The sequence below is a fragment of the Ambystoma mexicanum genome, unplaced genomic scaffold (assembly GCF_040938575.1).
Source record: "Ambystoma mexicanum isolate Mex_15411 unplaced genomic scaffold, UKY_AmexF1_1 Mex_scaf34, whole genome shotgun sequence".
NCBI lineage: Eukaryota > Metazoa > Chordata > Amphibia > Caudata > Ambystomatidae > Ambystoma > Ambystoma mexicanum.
The window spans coordinates 1,165,343-1,183,325 of NW_027182449.1; the positions used below are offsets into that span (position 1 = coordinate 1,165,343).

Genomic DNA, 17,983 nt, shown 5'->3' on the forward strand with positions numbered 1-17,983 from the left:
AGGAAACGACGCCTGGGTGAGTGCTAGTGTGGCGTGAGCTAAATTTACAGGCATCTTCTTTGCAAACTTTTGCCAAACCAACTTGGAGCAGCAGTGGGGTAGAGAGTCAGCCTTCTGCTGATGCCTGCCTGGGCTGGGCTGGTCTGGGGGCCTCAGCTGCTGTTACTGGGCCTGCTTCTTTCCTGGACTTGTAGGCCACCAGCCCGAGAAGGTAAGGGCCTCAACCAACATCGCCCTCTGCCTTCCAAAGAGTCGAGGTGTCCCCAGCAGGAAAATTGTGTGTGTGTATTTCTTCTTTTTTTAGAGATGCTTTCTATTTTTGTAAGGAACCGACGCCTGGGTGAGTGCTAGTGTGGCTTGAGGTAAATTTACGGGCAGCTTCTTTGCAAACTTTTGCCAAACCAACTTGGGGCAGCACTGGGGTAGAGAGTCAGCCTTCCGCTGATGCCTGCCTAGGCGTGGCTGGGCTGGGGGCCTCAGTTGCTGTTACTGGGCCTGCTTCTTTCCTGGACTTGTAGGCCGCCAGCCTGAGAAGGTAAGGCCTCAACCAACATCGCCCTCTGCCTTCCAAAGAGTCGAGGAGACCGCAGCAGGAAAATTGTGTGTGTGTTTATTTCTTCTTTTTTTAGAGGTGCTTTCTATTTTTGTAAGGAACTGACGCCTGGGTGAGTGCTAGTGTGGCGTGAGTTAAATTTACAGGCATCTTCTTTGCAAACTTTTGCCAAACCAACTTGGGGCAGCAGTGGGGTAGAGAGTCAGCCTTCTGCTGATGCCTGCCTAGGCGTGGCTGGGCTGGGGGCCTCAGCTGCTGTTACTGGGCCTGCTTCTTTCCTGGACTTGTAGGCCACCAGCCGGAGAAAGTAAGGGCCTCAACCAACATCGCCCTCTGCCTTCCAAAGAGTCGAGGAGTCCCCAGCAGGAAAATTGTGTGTGTGTTTATTTCTTCTTTTTTAGAGATGCTTTCTATTTTTGTAAGGAACCGACGCCTGGGTGAGTGCTAGTGTGGCTTGAGGTAAATTTACGGGCAGCTTCTTTGCAAACTTTTGCCAAAACAACTTGGGGCAGCACTGGGGTAGAGAGTCAGCCTTCCGCTGATGCCTGCCTAGGCGTGGCTGGGCTGGGGGCCTCAGTTGCTGTTACTGGGCCTGCTTCTTTCCTGGACTTGTAGGCCGCCAGCCTGAGAAGGTAAGGCCTCAACCAACATCGCCCTCTGCCTTCCAAAGAGTCGAGGAGACCGCAGCAGGAAAATTGTGTGTGTGTTTATTTCTTCTTTTTTTAGAGGTGCTTTCTATTTTTGTAAGGAACTGACGCCTGGGTGAGTGCTAGTGTGGCTTGAGGTAAATTCACGGGCAGCTTCTTTGCAAACTTTTGCCAAACCAACTTGGGGCAGCAGTGGGGTAGAGAGTCAGCCTTAAGCTGATGCCTGCCTGGGCTGGGCTGGGCTGGGGGCCTCAGCTGCTGTTACTGGGCCTGCTTCTTTCCTGGACTTGTAGGTCACCAGCCCGATATGGTAAGGGCCTCAACCAACATCACCCTCTGCCTTCCAAAGCGTCGAGGAGCCCCCAGCAGGAAAATTATGTGTGTGTATTTCTTCTTTTTTTAGAGATGCTTTCTATTTTTGTAAGGAACCGACGCCTGGGTGAGTGCTAGTGTGGCTTGAGGTAAATTTACGGGCAGCTTCTTTGCAAACTTTTGCCAAACCAACTTGGGGCAGCACTGGGGTAGAGAGTCAGCCTTCCGCTGATGCCTGCCTAGGCGTGGCTGGGCTGGGGGCCTCAGTTGCTGTTACTGGGCCTGCTTCTTTCCTGGACTTGTAGGCCGCCAGCCTGAGAAGGTAAGGCCTCAACCAACATCGCCCTCTGCCTTCCAAAGAGTCGAGGAGACCGCAGCAGGAAAATTGTGTGTGTGTTTATTTCTTCTTTTTTTAGAGGTGCTTTCTATTTTTGTAAGGAACTGACGCCTGGGTGAGTGCTAGTGTGGCGTGAGTTAAATTTACAGGCATCTTCTTTGCAAACTTTTGCCAAACCAACTTGGGGCAGCAGTGGGGTAGAGAGTCTGCCTTCTGCTGATGCCTGCCTAGGCGTGGCTGGGCTGGGGGCCTCAGCTGCTGTTACTGGGCCTGCTTCTTTCCTGGACTTGTAGGCCACCAGCCGGAGAAAGTAAGGGCCTCAACCAACATCGCCCTCTGCCTTCCAAAGAGTCGAGGAGTCCCCAGCAGGAAAATTGTGTGTGTGTTTATTTCTTCTTTTTTAGAGATGCTTTCTATTTTTGTAAGGAACCGACGCCTGGGTGAGTGCTAGTGTGGCTTGAGGTAAATTTACGGGCAGCTTCTTTGCAAACTTTTGCCAAAACAACTTGGGGCAGCACTGGGGTAGAGAGTCAGCCTTCCGCTGATGCCTGCCTAGGCGTGGCTGGGCTGGGGGCCTCAGTTGCTGTTACTGGGCCTGCTTCTTTCCTGGACTTGTAGGCCGCCAGCCTGAGAAGGTAAGGCCTCAACCAACATCGCCCTCTGCCTTCCAAAGAGTCGAGGAGACCGCAGCAGGAAAATTGTGTGTGTGTTTATTTCTTCTTTTTTTAGAGGTGCTTTCTATTTTTGTAAGGAACTGACGCCTGGGTGAGTGCTAGTGTGGCTTGAGGTAAATTCACGGGCAGCTTCTTTGCAAACTTTTGCCAAACCAACTTGGGGCAGCAGTGGGGTAGAGAGTCAGCCTTAAGCTGATGCCTGCCTGGGCTGGGCTGGGCTGGGGGCCTCAGCTGCTGTTACTGGGCCTGCTTCTTTCCTGGACTTGTAGGTCACCAGCCCGATATGGTAAGGGCCTCAACCAACATCACCCTCTGCCTTCCAAAGCGTCGAGGAGCCCCCAGCAGGAAAATTGTGTGTGTGTTTATTTCCATCTTTCTTTCCGAGTTTTTTTTAAAAGTTTTGTAAGGAACGGATGCTTGGGTGAGTGAGTGCAAGTGTGGCTTGGCCTGAATTTACAGACACTTTCTTTGCAAACATGAGTAGGCAAGTGGGTATTTCAAAAGTGGGTGCATGGAGCTGCTCGTTGCTTTTCCAAGCTGGCAGCTGTGGCTCCTGAGCTTGAGGCAAAAAGAAGGGCAGAAGCACACTGCAGAGGACAGCGTTCAGCCTTGCAAGAGGGCAGTGGACGTCGGAGGAGCCGACACAGCACAAGAGGCTCGGAATCGGCGCACTCTTCGCCTACGGCCATACCACCCTGAATGCGCCCGATCTCGTCCGATCTCGGAAGCTAAGCAGGGTCGGGCCTGGTTAGTACTTGGATGGGAGACCGCCTGGGAATACCAGGTGCTGTAGGCATTTTGCTACTCTGTGCCCGATAGGCGGCGTTCGTCTTCTCCGTCTTGAACTACATTTTTCCTCCATTCCGCTTTTAATTTTAACAAACACGGCGCGTGAAAAAGGCACAGGGGCAGACAGCAGCCCTCGCTCCAATGCAGAGCCCCGTCAGAGGCGGACACGTTGTCGCCAAACTAACTTGGAGCAGCAGCAGCAGCAGCAGGAGACTGAAGCCAGGGCAGCAGCTTGCCGCCTCGGGTGGGTGGATGCAGCCAGAAAGGGCCACTCGTGTCCCTGGCAAAGCACCTCCAGCGTCTCCCCGTTTTCTCTCCAGTGGACGCGCAAGGCCCCCTACAGCTAGGGGAGGCAAGTGGATGGGCCTCATCTGCATATGTGGGCTCTAGAGGAAGAGTGCACCCTGGGAGACAAGGGGACACCTGGAGCGGGAAGTGCTCACGGGGGAGAAGTGCCTACAAGAGGCAGGAAGGGAGGGAGGCCACATCATGCCTCTCCATAGCCAGGCCTCTGGATGATGGGGCAGAAGCGGCCGTCACCCTAAGCTTCCTAGAAGTCCCAGCTGGGCCCCATGCTACCTAATATCTCGCCTGATCGAGCCTGGTCGAGCACTGGTCGAGCCTTCAGCCAAGGGACACAGGAGCCAAGGGGTCTGGCCTCGAGCCTTCAACCGAGGGACCCAGGAGCCCAGGGTCTGGCCTCAGTGCTTCCCAAGTCGGCCTTCAGCTGAAGCCTGCCTGGGCTGGGAGCCTCAAGTGCTGTTCCTGGGTGTGCTTCTTTCCTGCATGTGAAGGCCACCAGCGGCGAAGGTTGCCCTCCGCCTTCCAAGGAGTCGAGGGGATAGAAGCAGGAAAATTGTGTGTGTGTTTATTTCTTCTTTTTTAGAGATTCTTTCTATTTTTGTAAGGAACTGACGCCTGGGTGAGTGCTAGTGTGGCTTGAGGTAAATTCACGGGCAGCTTCTTTGCAAACTTTTGCCAAACCAACTTGGGGCAGCAGTGGGGTAGAGAGTCAGCCTTCTGCTGATGCCTGCCTAGGCGTGGCTGGGCTGGGGGCCTCAGCTGCTGTTACTGGGCCTGCTTCTTTCCTGGACTTGTAGGCCACCAGCCGGAGAAAGTAAGGGCCTCAACCAACATCGCCCTCTGCCTTCCAAAGAGTCGAGGAGTCCCCAGCAGGAAAATTGTGTGTGTGTTTATTTCTTCTTTTTTAGAGATGCTTTCTATTTTTGTAAGGAAACGACGCCTGGGTGAGTGCTAGTGTGGCGTGAGCTAAATTTACAGGCATCTTCTTTGCAAACTTTTGCCAAACCAACTTGGAGCAGCAGTGGGGTAGAGAGTCAGCCTTCTGCTGATGCCTGCCTGGGCTGGGCTGGTCTGGGGGCCTCAGCTGCTGTTACTGGGCCTGCTTCTTTCCTGGACTTGTAGGCCACCAGCCCGAGAAGGTAAGGGCCTCAACCAACATCGCCCTCTGCCTTCCAAAGAGTCGAGGTGTCCCCAGCAGGAAAATTGTGTGTGTGTATTTCTTCTTTTTTTAGAGATGCTTTCTATTTTTGTAAGGAACCGACGCCTGGGTGAGTGCTAGTGTGGCTTGAGGTAAATTTACGGGCAGCTTCTTTGCAAACTTTTGCCAAACCAACTTGGGGCAGCACTGGGGTAGAGAGTCAGCCTTCCGCTGATGCCTGCCTAGGCGTGGCTGGGCTGGGGGCCTCAGTTGCTGTTACTGGGCCTGCTTCTTTCCTGGACTTGTAGGCCGCCAGCCTGAGAAGGTAAGGCCTCAACCAACATCGCCCTCTGCCTTCCAAAGAGTCGAGGAGACCGCAGCAGGAAAATTGTGTGTGTGTTTATTTCTTCTTTTTTTAGAGGTGCTTTCTATTTTTGTAAGGAACTGACGCCTGGGTGAGTGCTAGTGTGGCGTGAGTTAAATTTACAGGCATCTTCTTTGCAAACTTTTGCCAAACCAACTTGGGGCAGCAGTGGGGTAGAGAGTCAGCCTTCTGCTGATGCCTGCCTAGGCGTGGCTGGGCTGGGGGCCTCAGCTGCTGTTACTGGGCCTGCTTCTTTCCTGGACTTGTAGGCCACCAGCCGGAGAAAGTAAGGGCCTCAACCAACATCGCCCTCTGCCTTCCAAAGAGTCGAGGAGTCCCCAGCAGGAAAATTGTGTGTGTGTTTATTTCTTCTTTTTTAGAGATGCTTTCTATTTTTGTAAGGAACCGACGCCTGGGTGAGTGCTAGTGTGGCTTGAGGTAAATTTACGGGCAGCTTCTTTGCAAACTTTTGCCAAAACAACTTGGGGCAGCACTGGGGTAGAGAGTCAGCCTTCCGCTGATGCCTGCCTAGGCGTGGCTGGGCTGGGGGCCTCAGTTGCTGTTACTGGGCCTGCTTCTTTCCTGGACTTGTAGGCCGCCAGCCTGAGAAGGTAAGGCCTCAACCAACATCGCCCTCTGCCTTCCAAAGAGTCGAGGAGACCGCAGCAGGAAAATTGTGTGTGTGTTTATTTCTTCTTTTTTTAGAGGTGCTTTCTATTTTTGTAAGGAACTGACGCCTGGGTGAGTGCTAGTGTGGCTTGAGGTAAATTCACGGGCAGCTTCTTTGCAAACTTTTGCCAAACCAACTTGGGGCAGCAGTGGGGTAGAGAGTCAGCCTTAAGCTGATGCCTGCCTGGGCTGGGCTGGGCTGGGGGCCTCAGCTGCTGTTACTGGGCCTGCTTCTTTCCTGGACTTGTAGGTCACCAGCCCGATATGGTAAGGGCCTCAACCAACATCACCCTCTGCCTTCCAAAGCGTCGAGGAGCCCCCAGCAGGAAAATTATGTGTGTGTATTTCTTCTTTTTTTAGAGATGCTTTCTATTTTTGTAAGGAACCGACGCCTGGGTGAGTGCTAGTGTGGCTTGAGGTAAATTTACGGGCAGCTTCTTTGCAAACTTTTGCCAAACCAACTTGGGGCAGCACTGGGGTAGAGAGTCAGCCTTCCGCTGATGCCTGCCTAGGCGTGGCTGGGCTGGGGGCCTCAGTTGCTGTTACTGGGCCTGCTTCTTTCCTGGACTTGTAGGCCGCCAGCCTGAGAAGGTAAGGCCTCAACCAACATCGCCCTCTGCCTTCCAAAGAGTCGAGGAGACCGCAGCAGGAAAATTGTGTGTGTGTTTATTTCTTCTTTTTTTAGAGGTGCTTTCTATTTTTGTAAGGAACTGACGCCTGGGTGAGTGCTAGTGTGGCGTGAGTTAAATTTACAGGCATCTTCTTTGCAAACTTTTGCCAAACCAACTTGGGGCAGCAGTGGGGTAGAGAGTCAGCCTTCTGCTGATGCCTGCCTAGGCGTGGCTGGGCTGGGGGCCTCAGCTGCTGTTACTGGGCCTGCTTCTTTCCTGGACTTGTAGGCCACCAGCCGGAGAAAGTAAGGGCCTCAACCAACATCGCCCTCTGCCTTCCAAAGAGTCGAGGAGTCCCCAGCAGGAAAATTGTGTGTGTGTTTATTTCTTCTTTTTTAGAGATGCTTTCTATTTTTGTAAGGAACCGACGCCTGGGTGAGTGCTAGTGTGGCTTGAGGTAAATTTACGGGCAGCTTCTTTGCAAACTTTTGCCAAAACAACTTGGGGCAGCACTGGGGTAGAGAGTCAGCCTTCCGCTGATGCCTGCCTAGGCGTGGCTGGGCTGGGGGCCTCAGTTGCTGTTACTGGGCCTGCTTCTTTCCTGGACTTGTAGGCCGCCAGCCTGAGAAGGTAAGGCCTCAACCAACATCGCCCTCTGCCTTCCAAAGAGTCGAGGAGACCGCAGCAGGAAAATTGTGTGTGTGTTTATTTCTTCTTTTTTTAGAGGTGCTTTCTATTTTTGTAAGGAACTGACGCCTGGGTGAGTGCTAGTGTGGCTTGAGGTAAATTCACGGGCAGCTTCTTTGCAAACTTTTGCCAAACCAACTTGGGGCAGCAGTGGGGTAGAGAGTCAGCCTTAAGCTGATGCCTGCCTGGGCTGGGCTGGGCTGGGGGCCTCAGCTGCTGTTACTGGGCCTGCTTCTTTCCTGGACTTGTAGGTCACCAGCCCGATATGGTAAGGGCCTCAACCAACATCACCCTCTGCCTTCCAAAGCGTCGAGGAGCCCCCAGCAGGAAAATTGTGTGTGTGTTTATTTCCATCTTTCTTTCCGAGTTTTTTTTAAAAGTTTTGTAAGGAACGGATGCTTGGGTGAGTGAGTGCAAGTGTGGCTTGGCCTGAATTTACAGACACTTTCTTTGCAAACATGAGTAGGCAAGTGGGTATTTCAAAAGTGGGTGCATGGAGCTGCTCGTTGCTTTTCCAAGCTGGCAGCTGTGGCTCCTGAGCTTGAGGCAAAAAGAAGGGCAGAAGCACACTGCAGAGGACAGCGTTCAGCCTTGCAAGAGGGCAGTGGACGTCGGAGGAGCCGACACAGCACAAGAGGCTCGGAATCGGCGCACTCTTCGCCTACGGCCATACCACCCTGAATGCGCCCGATCTCGTCCGATCTCGGAAGCTAAGCAGGGTCGGGCCTGGTTAGTACTTGGATGGGAGACCGCCTGGGAATACCAGGTGCTGTAGGCATTTTGCTACTCTGTGCCCGATAGGCGGCGTTCGTCTTCTCCGTCTTGAACTACATTTTTCCTCCATTCCGCTTTTAATTTTAACAAACACGGCGCGTGAAAAAGGCACAGGGGCAGACAGCAGCCCTCGCTCCAATGCAGAGCCCCGTCAGAGGCGGACACGTTGTCGCCAAACTAACTTGGAGCAGCAGCAGCAGCAGCAGGAGACTGAAGCCAGGGCAGCAGCTTGCCGCCTCGGGTGGGTGGATGCAGCCAGAAAGGGCCACTCGTGTCCCTGGCAAAGCACCTCCAGCGTCTCCCCGTTTTCTCTCCAGTGGACGCGCAAGGCCCCCTACAGCTAGGGGAGGCAAGTGGATGGGCCTCATCTGCATATGTGGGCTCTAGAGGAAGAGTGCACCCTGGGAGACAAGGGGACACCTGGAGCGGGAAGTGCTCACGGGGGAGAAGTGCCTACAAGAGGCAGGAAGGGAGGGAGGCCACATCATGCCTCTCCATAGCCAGGCCTCTGGATGATGGGGCAGAAGCGGCCGTCACCCTAAGCTTCCTAGAAGTCCCAGCTGGGCCCCATGCTACCTAATATCTCGCCTGATCGAGCCTGGTCGAGCACTGGTCGAGCCTTCAGCCAAGGGACACAGGAGCCAAGGGGTCTGGCCTCGAGCCTTCAACCGAGGGACCCAGGAGCCCAGGGTCTGGCCTCAGTGCTTCCCAAGTCGGCCTTCAGCTGAAGCCTGCCTGGGCTGGGAGCCTCAGCTGCTGTTCCTGGGTGTGCTTCTTTCCTGCATGTGAAGGCCACCAGCGGCGAAGGTTGCCCTCCGCCTTCCAAGGAGTCGAGGGGATAGAAGCAGGAAAATTGTGTGTGTGTTTATTTCTTCTTTTTTAGAGATTCTTTCTATTTTTGTAAGGAACTGACGCCTGGGTGAGTGCTAGTGTGGCTTGAGGTAAATTCACGGGCAGCTTCTTTGCAAACTTTTGCCAAACCAACTTGGGGCAGCAGTGGGGTAGAGAGTCAGCCTTCTGCTGATGCCTGCCTAGGCGTGGCTGGGCTGGGGGCCTCAGCTGCTGTTACTGGGCCTGCTTCTTTCCTGGACTTGTAGGCCACCAGCCGGAGAAAGTAAGGGCCTCAACCAACATCGCCCTCTGCCTTCCAAAGAGTCGAGGAGTCCCCAGCAGGAAAATTGTGTGTGTGTTTATTTCTTCTTTTTTAGAGATGCTTTCTATTTTTGTAAGGAAACGACGCCTGGGTGAGTGCTAGTGTGGCGTGAGCTAAATTTACAGGCATCTTCTTTGCAAACTTTTGCCAAACCAACTTGGAGCAGCAGTGGGGTAGAGAGTCAGCCTTCTGCTGATGCCTGCCTGGGCTGGGCTGGTCTGGGGGCCTCAGCTGCTGTTACTGGGCCTGCTTCTTTCCTGGACTTGTAGGCCACCAGCCCGAGAAGGTAAGGGCCTCAACCAACATCGCCCTCTGCCTTCCAAAGAGTCGAGGTGTCCCCAGCAGGAAAATTGTGTGTGTGTATTTCTTCTTTTTTTAGAGATGCTTTCTATTTTTGTAAGGAACCGACGCCTGGGTGAGTGCTAGTGTGGCTTGAGGTAAATTTACGGGCAGCTTCTTTGCAAACTTTTGCCAAACCAACTTGGGGCAGCACTGGGGTAGAGAGTCAGCCTTCCGCTGATGCCTGCCTAGGCGTGGCTGGGCTGGGGGCCTCAGTTGCTGTTACTGGGCCTGCTTCTTTCCTGGACTTGTAGGCCGCCAGCCTGAGAAGGTAAGGCCTCAACCAACATCGCCCTCTGCCTTCCAAAGAGTCGAGGAGACCGCAGCAGGAAAATTGTGTGTGTGTTTATTTCTTCTTTTTTTAGAGGTGCTTTCTATTTTTGTAAGGAACTGACGCCTGGGTGAGTGCTAGTGTGGCGTGAGTTAAATTTACAGGCATCTTCTTTGCAAACTTTTGCCAAACCAACTTGGGGCAGCAGTGGGGTAGAGAGTCAGCCTTCTGCTGATGCCTGCCTAGGCGTGGCTGGGCTGGGGGCCTCAGCTGCTGTTACTGGGCCTGCTTCTTTCCTGGACTTGTAGGCCACCAGCCGGAGAAAGTAAGGGCCTCAACCAACATCGCCCTCTGCCTTCCAAAGAGTCGAGGAGTCCCCAGCAGGAAAATTGTGTGTGTGTTTATTTCTTCTTTTTTAGAGATGCTTTCTATTTTTGTAAGGAACCGACGCCTGGGTGAGTGCTAGTGTGGCTTGAGGTAAATTTACGGGCAGCTTCTTTGCAAACTTTTGCCAAAACAACTTGGGGCAGCACTGGGGTAGAGAGTCAGCCTTCCGCTGATGCCTGCCTAGGCGTGGCTGGGCTGGGGGCCTCAGTTGCTGTTACTGGGCCTGCTTCTTTCCTGGACTTGTAGGCCGCCAGCCTGAGAAGGTAAGGCCTCAACCAACATCGCCCTCTGCCTTCCAAAGAGTCGAGGAGACCGCAGCAGGAAAATTGTGTGTGTGTTTATTTCTTCTTTTTTTAGAGGTGCTTTCTATTTTTGTAAGGAACTGACGCCTGGGTGAGTGCTAGTGTGGCTTGAGGTAAATTCACGGGCAGCTTCTTTGCAAACTTTTGCCAAACCAACTTGGGGCAGCAGTGGGGTAGAGAGTCAGCCTTAAGCTGATGCCTGCCTGGGCTGGGCTGGGCTGGGGGCCTCAGCTGCTGTTACTGGGCCTGCTTCTTTCCTGGACTTGTAGGTCACCAGCCCGATATGGTAAGGGCCTCAACCAACATCACCCTCTGCCTTCCAAAGCGTCGAGGAGCCCCCAGCAGGAAAATTGTGTGTGTGTTTATTTCCATCTTTCTTTCCGAGTTTTTTTTTAAAGTTTTGTAAGGAACGGATGCTTGGGTGAGTGAGTGCAAGTGTGGCTTGGCCTGAATTTACAGACACTTTCTTTGCAAACATGAGTAGGCAAGTGGGTATTTCAAAAGTGGGTGCATGGAGCTGCTCGTTGCTTTTCCAAGCTGGCAGCTGTGGCTCCTGAGCTTGAGGCAAAAAGAAGGGCAGAAGCACACTGCAGAGGACAGCGTTCAGCCTTGCAAGAGGGCAGTGGACGTCGGAGGAGCCGACACAGCACAAGAGGCTCGGAATCGGCGCACTCTTCGCCTACGGCCATACCACCCTGAATGCGCCCGATCTCGTCCGATCTCGGAAGCTAAGCAGGGTCGGGCCTGGTTAGTACTTGGATGGGAGACCGCCTGGGAATACCAGGTGCTGTAGGCATTTTGCTACTCTGTGCCCGATAGGCGGCGTTCGTCTTCTCCGTCTTGAACTACATTTTTCCTCCATTCCGCTTTTAATTTTAACAAACACGGCGCGTGAAAAAGGCACAGGGGCAGACAGCAGCCCTCGCTCCAATGCAGAGCCCCGTCAGAGGCGGACACGTTGTCGCCAAACTAACTTGGAGCAGCAGCAGCAGCAGCAGGAGACTGAAGCCAGGGCAGCAGCTTGCCGCCTCGGGTGGGTGGATGCAGCCAGAAAGGGCCACTCGTGTCCCTGGCAAAGCACCTCCAGCGTCTCCCCGTTTTCTCTCCAGTGGACGCGCAAGGCCCCCTACAGCTAGGGGAGGCAAGTGGATGGGCCTCATCTGCATATGTGGGCTCTAGAGGAAGAGTGCACCCTGGGAGACAAGGGGACACCTGGAGCGGGAAGTGCTCACGGGGGAGAAGTGCCTACAAGAGGCAGGAAGGGAGGGAGGCCACATCATGCCTCTCCATAGCCAGGCCTCTGGATGATGGGGCAGAAGCGGCCGTCACCCTAAGCTTCCTAGAAGTCCCAGCTGGGCCCCATGCTACCTAATATCTCGCCTGATCGAGCCTGGTCGAGCACTGGTCGAGCCTTCAGCCAAGGGACACAGGAGCCAAGGGGTCTGGCCTCGAGCCTTCAGCCGAGGGACCCAGGAGCCCAGGGTCTGGCCTCAGTGCTTCCCAAGTCGGCCTTCAGCTGAAGCCTGCCTGGGCTGGGAGCCTCAGCTGCTGTTCCTGGGTGTGCTTCTTTCCTGCATGTGAAGGCCACCAGCGGCGAAGGTTGCCCTCCGCCTTCCAAGGAGTCGAGGGGATAGAAGCAGGAAAATTGTGTGTGTGTTTATTTCTTCTTTTTTAGAGATTCTTTCTATTTTTGTAAGGAACTGACGCCTGGGTGAGTGCTAGTGTGGCTTGAGGTAAATTCACGGGCAGCTTCTTTGCAAACTTTTGCCAAACCAACTTGGGGCAGCAGTGGGGTAGAGAGTCAGCCTTCTGCTGATGCCTGCCTAGGCGTGGCTGGGCTGGGGGCCTCAGCTGCTGTTACTGGGCCTGCTTCTTTCCTGGACTTGTAGGCCACCAGCCGGAGAAAGTAAGGGCCTCAACCAACATCGCCCTCTGCCTTCCAAAGAGTCGAGGAGTCCCCAGCAGGAAAATTGTGTGTGTGTTTATTTCTTCTTTTTTAGAGATGCTTTCTATTTTTGTAAGGAAACGACGCCTGGGTGAGTGCTAGTGTGGCGTGAGCTAAATTTACAGGCATCTTCTTTGCAAACTTTTGCCAAACCAACTTGGAGCAGCAGTGGGGTAGAGAGTCAGCCTTCTGCTGATGCCTGCCTGGGCTGGGCTGGTCTGGGGGCCTCAGCTGCTGTTACTGGGCCTGCTTCTTTCCTGGACTTGTAGGCCACCAGCCCGAGAAGGTAAGGGCCTCAACCAACATCGCCCTCTGCCTTCCAAAGAGTCGAGGTGTCCCCAGCAGTAAAATTGTGTGTGTGTATTTCTTCTTTTTTTAGAGATGCTTTCTATTTTTGTAAGGAACCGACGCCTGGGTGAGTGCTAGTGTGGCTTGAGGTAAATTTACGGGCAGCTTCTTTGCAAACTTTTGCCAAACCAACTTGGGGCAGCACTGGGGTAGAGAGTCAGCCTTCCGCTGATGCCTGCCTAGGCGTGGCTGGGCTGGGGGCCTCAGTTGCTGTTACTGGGCCTGCTTCTTTCCTGGACTTGTAGGCCGCCAGCCTGAGAAGGTAAGGCCTCAACCAACATCGCCCTCTGCCTTCCAAAGAGTCGAGGAGACCGCAGCAGGAAAATTGTGTGTGTGTTTATTTCTTCTTTTTTTAGAGGTGCTTTCTATTTTTGTAAGGAACTGACGCCTGGGTGAGTGCTAGTGTGGCGTGAGTTAAATTTACAGGCATCTTCTTTGCAAACTTTTGCCAAACCAACTTGGGGCAGCAGTGGGGTAGAGAGTCAGCCTTCTGCTGATGCCTGCCTAGGCGTGGCTGGGCTGGGGGCCTCAGCTGCTGTTACTGGGCCTGCTTCTTTCCTGGACTTGTAGGCCACCAGCCGGAGAAAGTAAGGGCCTCAACCAACATCGCCCTCTGCCTTCCAAAGAGTCGAGGAGTCCCCAGCAGGAAAATTGTGTGTGTGTTTATTTCTTCTTTTTTAGAGATGCTTTCTATTTTTGTAAGGAACCGACGCCTGGGTGAGTGCTAGTGTGGCTTGAGGTAAATTTACGGGCAGCTTCTTTGCAAACTTTTGCCAAAACAACTTGGGGCAGCACTGGGGTAGAGAGTCAGCCTTCCGCTGATGCCTGCCTAGGCGTGGCTGGGCTGGGGGCCTCAGTTGCTGTTACTGGGCCTGCTTCTTTCCTGGACTTGTAGGCCGCCAGCCTGAGAAGGTAAGGCCTCAACCAACATCGCCCTCTGCCTTCCAAAGAGTCGAGGAGACCGCAGCAGGAAAATTGTGTGTGTGTTTATTTCTTCTTTTTTTAGAGGTGCTTTCTATTTTTGTAAGGAACTGACGCCTGGGTGAGTGCTAGTGTGGCTTGAGGTAAATTCACGGGCAGCTTCTTTGCAAACTTTTGCCAAACCAACTTGGGGCAGCAGTGGGGTAGAGAGTCAGCCTTAAGCTGATGCCTGCCTGGGCTGGGCTGGGCTGGGGGCCTCAGCTGCTGTTACTGGGCCTGCTTCTTTCCTGGACTTGTAGGTCACCAGCCCGATATGGTAAGGGCCTCAACCAACATCACCCTCTGCCTTCCAAAGCGTCGAGGAGCCCCCAGCAGGAAAATTGTGTGTGTGTATTTCTTCTTTTTTTAGAGATGCTTTCTATTTTTGTAAGGAACCGACGCCTGGGTGAGTGCTAGTGTGGCTTGAGGTAAATTTACGGGCAGCTTCTTTGCAAACTTTTGCCAAACCAACTTGGGGCAGCACTGGGGTAGAGAGTCAGCCTTCCGCTGATGCCTGCCTAGGCGTGGCTGGGCTGGGGGCCTCAGTTGCTGTTACTGGGCCTGCTTCTTTCCTGGACTTGTAGGCCGCCAGCCTGAGAAGGTAAGGCCTCAACCAACATCGCCCTCTGCCTTCCAAAGAGTCGAGGAGACCGCAGCAGGAAAATTGTGTGTGTGTTTATTTCTTCTTTTTTTAGAGGTGCTTTCTATTTTTGTAAGGAACTGACGCCTGGGTGAGTGCTAGTGTGGCGTGAGTTAAATTTACAGGCATCTTCTTTGCAAACTTTTGCCAAACCAACTTGGGGCAGCAGTGGGGTAGAGAGTCAGCCTTCTGCTGATGCCTGCCTAGGCGTGGCTGGGCTGGGGGCCTCAGCTGCTGTTACTGGGCCTGCTTCTTTCCTGGACTTGTAGGCCACCAGCCGGAGAAAGTAAGGGCCTCAACCAACATCGCCCTCTGCCTTCCAAAGAGTCGAGGAGTCCCCAGCAGGAAAATTGTGTGTGTGTTTATTTCTTCTTTTTTAGAGATGCTTTCTATTTTTGTAAGGAACCGACGCCTGGGTGAGTGCTAGTGTGGCTTGAGGTAAATTTACGGGCAGCTTCTTTGCAAACTTTTGCCAAAACAACTTGGGGCAGCACTGGGGTAGAGAGTCAGCCTTCCGCTGATGCCTGCCTAGGCGTGGCTGGGCTGGGGGCCTCAGTTGCTGTTACTGGGCCTGCTTCTTTCCTGGACTTGTAGGCCGCCAGCCTGAGAAGGTAAGGCCTCAACCAACATCGCCCTCTGCCTTCCAAAGAGTCGAGGAGACCGCAGCAGGAAAATTGTGTGTGTGTTTATTTCTTCTTTTTTTAGAGGTGCTTTCTATTTTTGTAAGGAACTGACGCCTGGGTGAGTGCTAGTGTGGCTTGAGGTAAATTCACGGGCAGCTTCTTTGCAAACTTTTGCCAAACCAACTTGGGGCAGCAGTGGGGTAGAGAGTCAGCCTTAAGCTGATGCCTGCCTGGGCTGGGCTGGGCTGGGGGCCTCAGCTGCTGTTACTGGGCCTGCTTCTTTCCTGGACTTGTAGGTCACCAGCCCGATATGGTAAGGGCCTCAACCAACATCACCCTCTGCCTTCCAAAGCGTCGAGGAGCCCCCAGCAGGAAAATTGTGTGTGTGTTTATTTCCATCTTTCTTTCCGAGTTTTTTTTAAAAGTTTTGTAAGGAACGGATGCTTGGGTGAGTGAGTGCAAGTGTGGCTTGGCCTGAATTTACAGACACTTTCTTTGCAAACATGAGTAGGCAAGTGGGTATTTCAAAAGTGGGTGCATGGAGCTGCTCGTTGCTTTTCCAAGCTGGCAGCTGTGGCTCCTGAGCTTGAGGCAAAAAGAAGGGCAGAAGCACACTGCAGAGGACAGCGTTCAGCCTTGCAAGAGGGCAGTGGACGTCGGAGGAGCCGACACAGCACAAGAGGCTCGGAATCGGCGCACTCTTCCCCTACGGCCATACCACCCTGAATGCGCCCGATCTCGTCCGATCTCGGAAGCTAAGCAGGGTCGGGCCTGGTTAGTACTTGGATGGGAGACCGCCTGGGAATACCAGGTGCTGTAGGCATTTTGCTACTCTGTGCCCGATAGGCGGCGTTCGTCTTCTCCGTCTTGAACTACATTTTTCCTCCATTCCGCTTTTAATTTTAACAAACACGGCGCGTGAAAAAGGCACAGGGGCAGACAGCAGCCCTCGCTCCAATGCAGAGCCCCGTCAGAGGCGGACACGTTGTCGCCAAACTAACTTGGAGCAGCAGCAGCAGCAGCAGGAGACTGAAGCCAGGGCAGCAGCTTGCCGCCTCGGGTGGGTGGATGCAGCCAGAAAGGGCCACTCGTGTCCCTGGCAAAGCACCTCCAGCGTCTCCCCGTTTTCTCTCCAGTGGACGCGCAAGGCCCCCTACAGCTAGGGGAGGCAAGTGGATGGGCCTCATCTGCATATGTGGGCTCTAGAGGAAGAGTGCACCCTGGGAGACAAGGGGACACCTGGAGCGGGAAGTGCTCACGGGGGAGAAGTGCCTACAAGAGGCAGGAAGGGAGGGAGGCCACATCATGCCTCTCCATAGCCAGGCCTCTGGATGATGGGGCAGAAGCGGCCGTCACCCTAAGCTTCCTAGAAGTCCCAGCTGGGCCCCATGCTACCTAATATCTCGCCTGATCGAGCCTGGTCGAGCACTGGTCGAGCCTTCAGCCAAGGGACACAGGAGCCAAGGGGTCTGGCCTCGAGCCTTCAACCGAGGGACCCAGGAGCCCAGGGTCTGGCCTCAGTGCTTCCCAAGTCGGCCTTCAGCTGAAGCCTGCCTGGGCTGGGAGCCTCAGCTGCTGTTCCTGGGTGTGCTTCTTTCCTGCATGTGAAGGCCACCAGCGGCGAAGGTTGCCCTCCGCCTTCCAAGGAGTCGAGGGGATAGAAGCAGGAAAATTGTGTGTGTGTTTATTTCTTCTTTTTTAGAGATTCTTTCTATTTTTGTAAGGAACTGACGCCTGGGTGAGTGCTAGTGTGGCTTGAGGTAAATTCACGGGCAGCTTCTTTGCAAACTTTTGCCAAACCAACTTGGGGCAGCAGTGGGGTAGAGAGTCAGCCTTCTGCTGATGCCTGCCTAGGCGTGGCTGGGCTGGGGGCCTCAGCTGCTGTTACTGGGCCTGCTTCTTTCCTGGACTTGTAGGCCACCAGCCGGAGAAAGTAAGGGCCTCAACCAACATCGCCCTCTGCCTTCCAAAGAGTCGAGGAGTCCCCAGCAGGAAAATTGTGTGTGTGTTTATTTCTTCTTTTTTAGAGATGCTTTCTATTTTTGTAAGGAAACGACGCCTGGGTGAGTGCTAGTGTGGCGTGAGCTAAATTTACAGGCATCTTCTTTGCAAACTTTTGCCAAACCAACTTGGAGCAGCAGTGGGGTAGAGAGTCAGCCTTCTGCTGATGCCTGCCTGGGCTGGGCTGGTCTGGGGGCCTCAGCTGCTGTTACTGGGCCTGCTTCTTTCCTGGACTTGTAGGCCACCAGCCCGAGAAGGTAAGGGCCTCAACCAACATCGCCCTCTGCCTTCCAAAGAGTCGAGGTGTCCCCAGCAGGAAAATTGTGTGTGTGTATTTCTTCTTTTTTTAGAGATGCTTTCTATTTTTGTAAGGAACCGACGCCTGGGTGAGTGCTAGTGTAGCTTGAGGTAAATTTACGGGCAGCTTCTTTGCAAACTTTTGCCAAACCAACTTGGGGCAGCACTGGGGTAGAGAGTCAGCCTTCCGCTGATGCCTGCCTAGGCGTGGCTGGGCTGGGGGCCTCAGTTGCTGTTACTGGGCCTGCTTCTTTCCTGGACTTGTAGGCCGCCAGCCTGAGAAGGTAAGGCCTCAACCAACATCGCCCTCTGCCTTCCAAAGAGTCGAGGAGACCGCAGCAGGAAAATTGTGTGTGTGTTTATTTCTTCTTTTTTTAGAGGTGCTTTCTATTTTTGTAAGGAACTGACGCCTGGGTGAGTGCTAGTGTGGCGTGAGTTAAATTTACAGGCATCTTCTTTGCAAACTTTTGCCAAACCAACTTGGGGCAGCAGTGGGGTAGAGAGTCAGCCTTCTGCTGATGCCTGCCTAGGCGTGGCTGGGCTGGGGGCCTCAGTTGCTGTTACTGGGCCTGCTTCTTTCCTGGACTTGTAGGCCGCCAGCCTGAGAAGGTAAGGCCTCAACCAACATCGCCCTCTGCCTTCCAAAGAGTCGAGGAGACCGCAGCAGGAAAATTGTGTGTGTGTTTATTTCTTCTTTTTTTAGAGGTGCTTTCTATTTTTGTAAGGAACTGACGCCTGGGTGAGTGCTAGTGTGGCTTGAGGTAAATTCACGGGCAGCTTCTTTGCAAACTTTTGCCAAACCAACTTGGGGCAGCAGTGGGGTAGAGAGTCAGCCTTAAGCTGATGCCTGCCTGGGCTG

General features: G+C 53.7%; 4 non-coding genes across 4 annotated transcripts; all 4 read left to right on the plus strand.

Moving 5' to 3' along the window:
- Positions 1–3,200: 3,200 nt before the first annotated feature.
- LOC138558764 (5S ribosomal RNA) lies at positions 3,201–3,319 on the plus strand. The gene has a single exon (XR_011298884.1). It is a non-coding gene; the product is annotated as a 5S ribosomal RNA (ribosomal RNA).
- Positions 3,320–7,743: 4,424 nt separating this feature from the next.
- Positions 7,744–7,862, plus strand: LOC138558765 (5S ribosomal RNA). The gene has a single exon (XR_011298885.1). It is a non-coding gene; the product is annotated as a 5S ribosomal RNA (ribosomal RNA).
- Positions 7,863–10,987: 3,125 nt separating this feature from the next.
- LOC138558766 (5S ribosomal RNA) lies at positions 10,988–11,106 on the plus strand. The gene has a single exon (XR_011298886.1). It is a non-coding gene; the product is annotated as a 5S ribosomal RNA (ribosomal RNA).
- Positions 11,107–15,530: 4,424 nt separating this feature from the next.
- On the plus strand, positions 15,531–15,649 carry LOC138559005 (5S ribosomal RNA). The gene has a single exon (XR_011299123.1). It is a non-coding gene; the product is annotated as a 5S ribosomal RNA (ribosomal RNA).
- Positions 15,650–17,983: the final 2,334 nt, after the last annotated feature.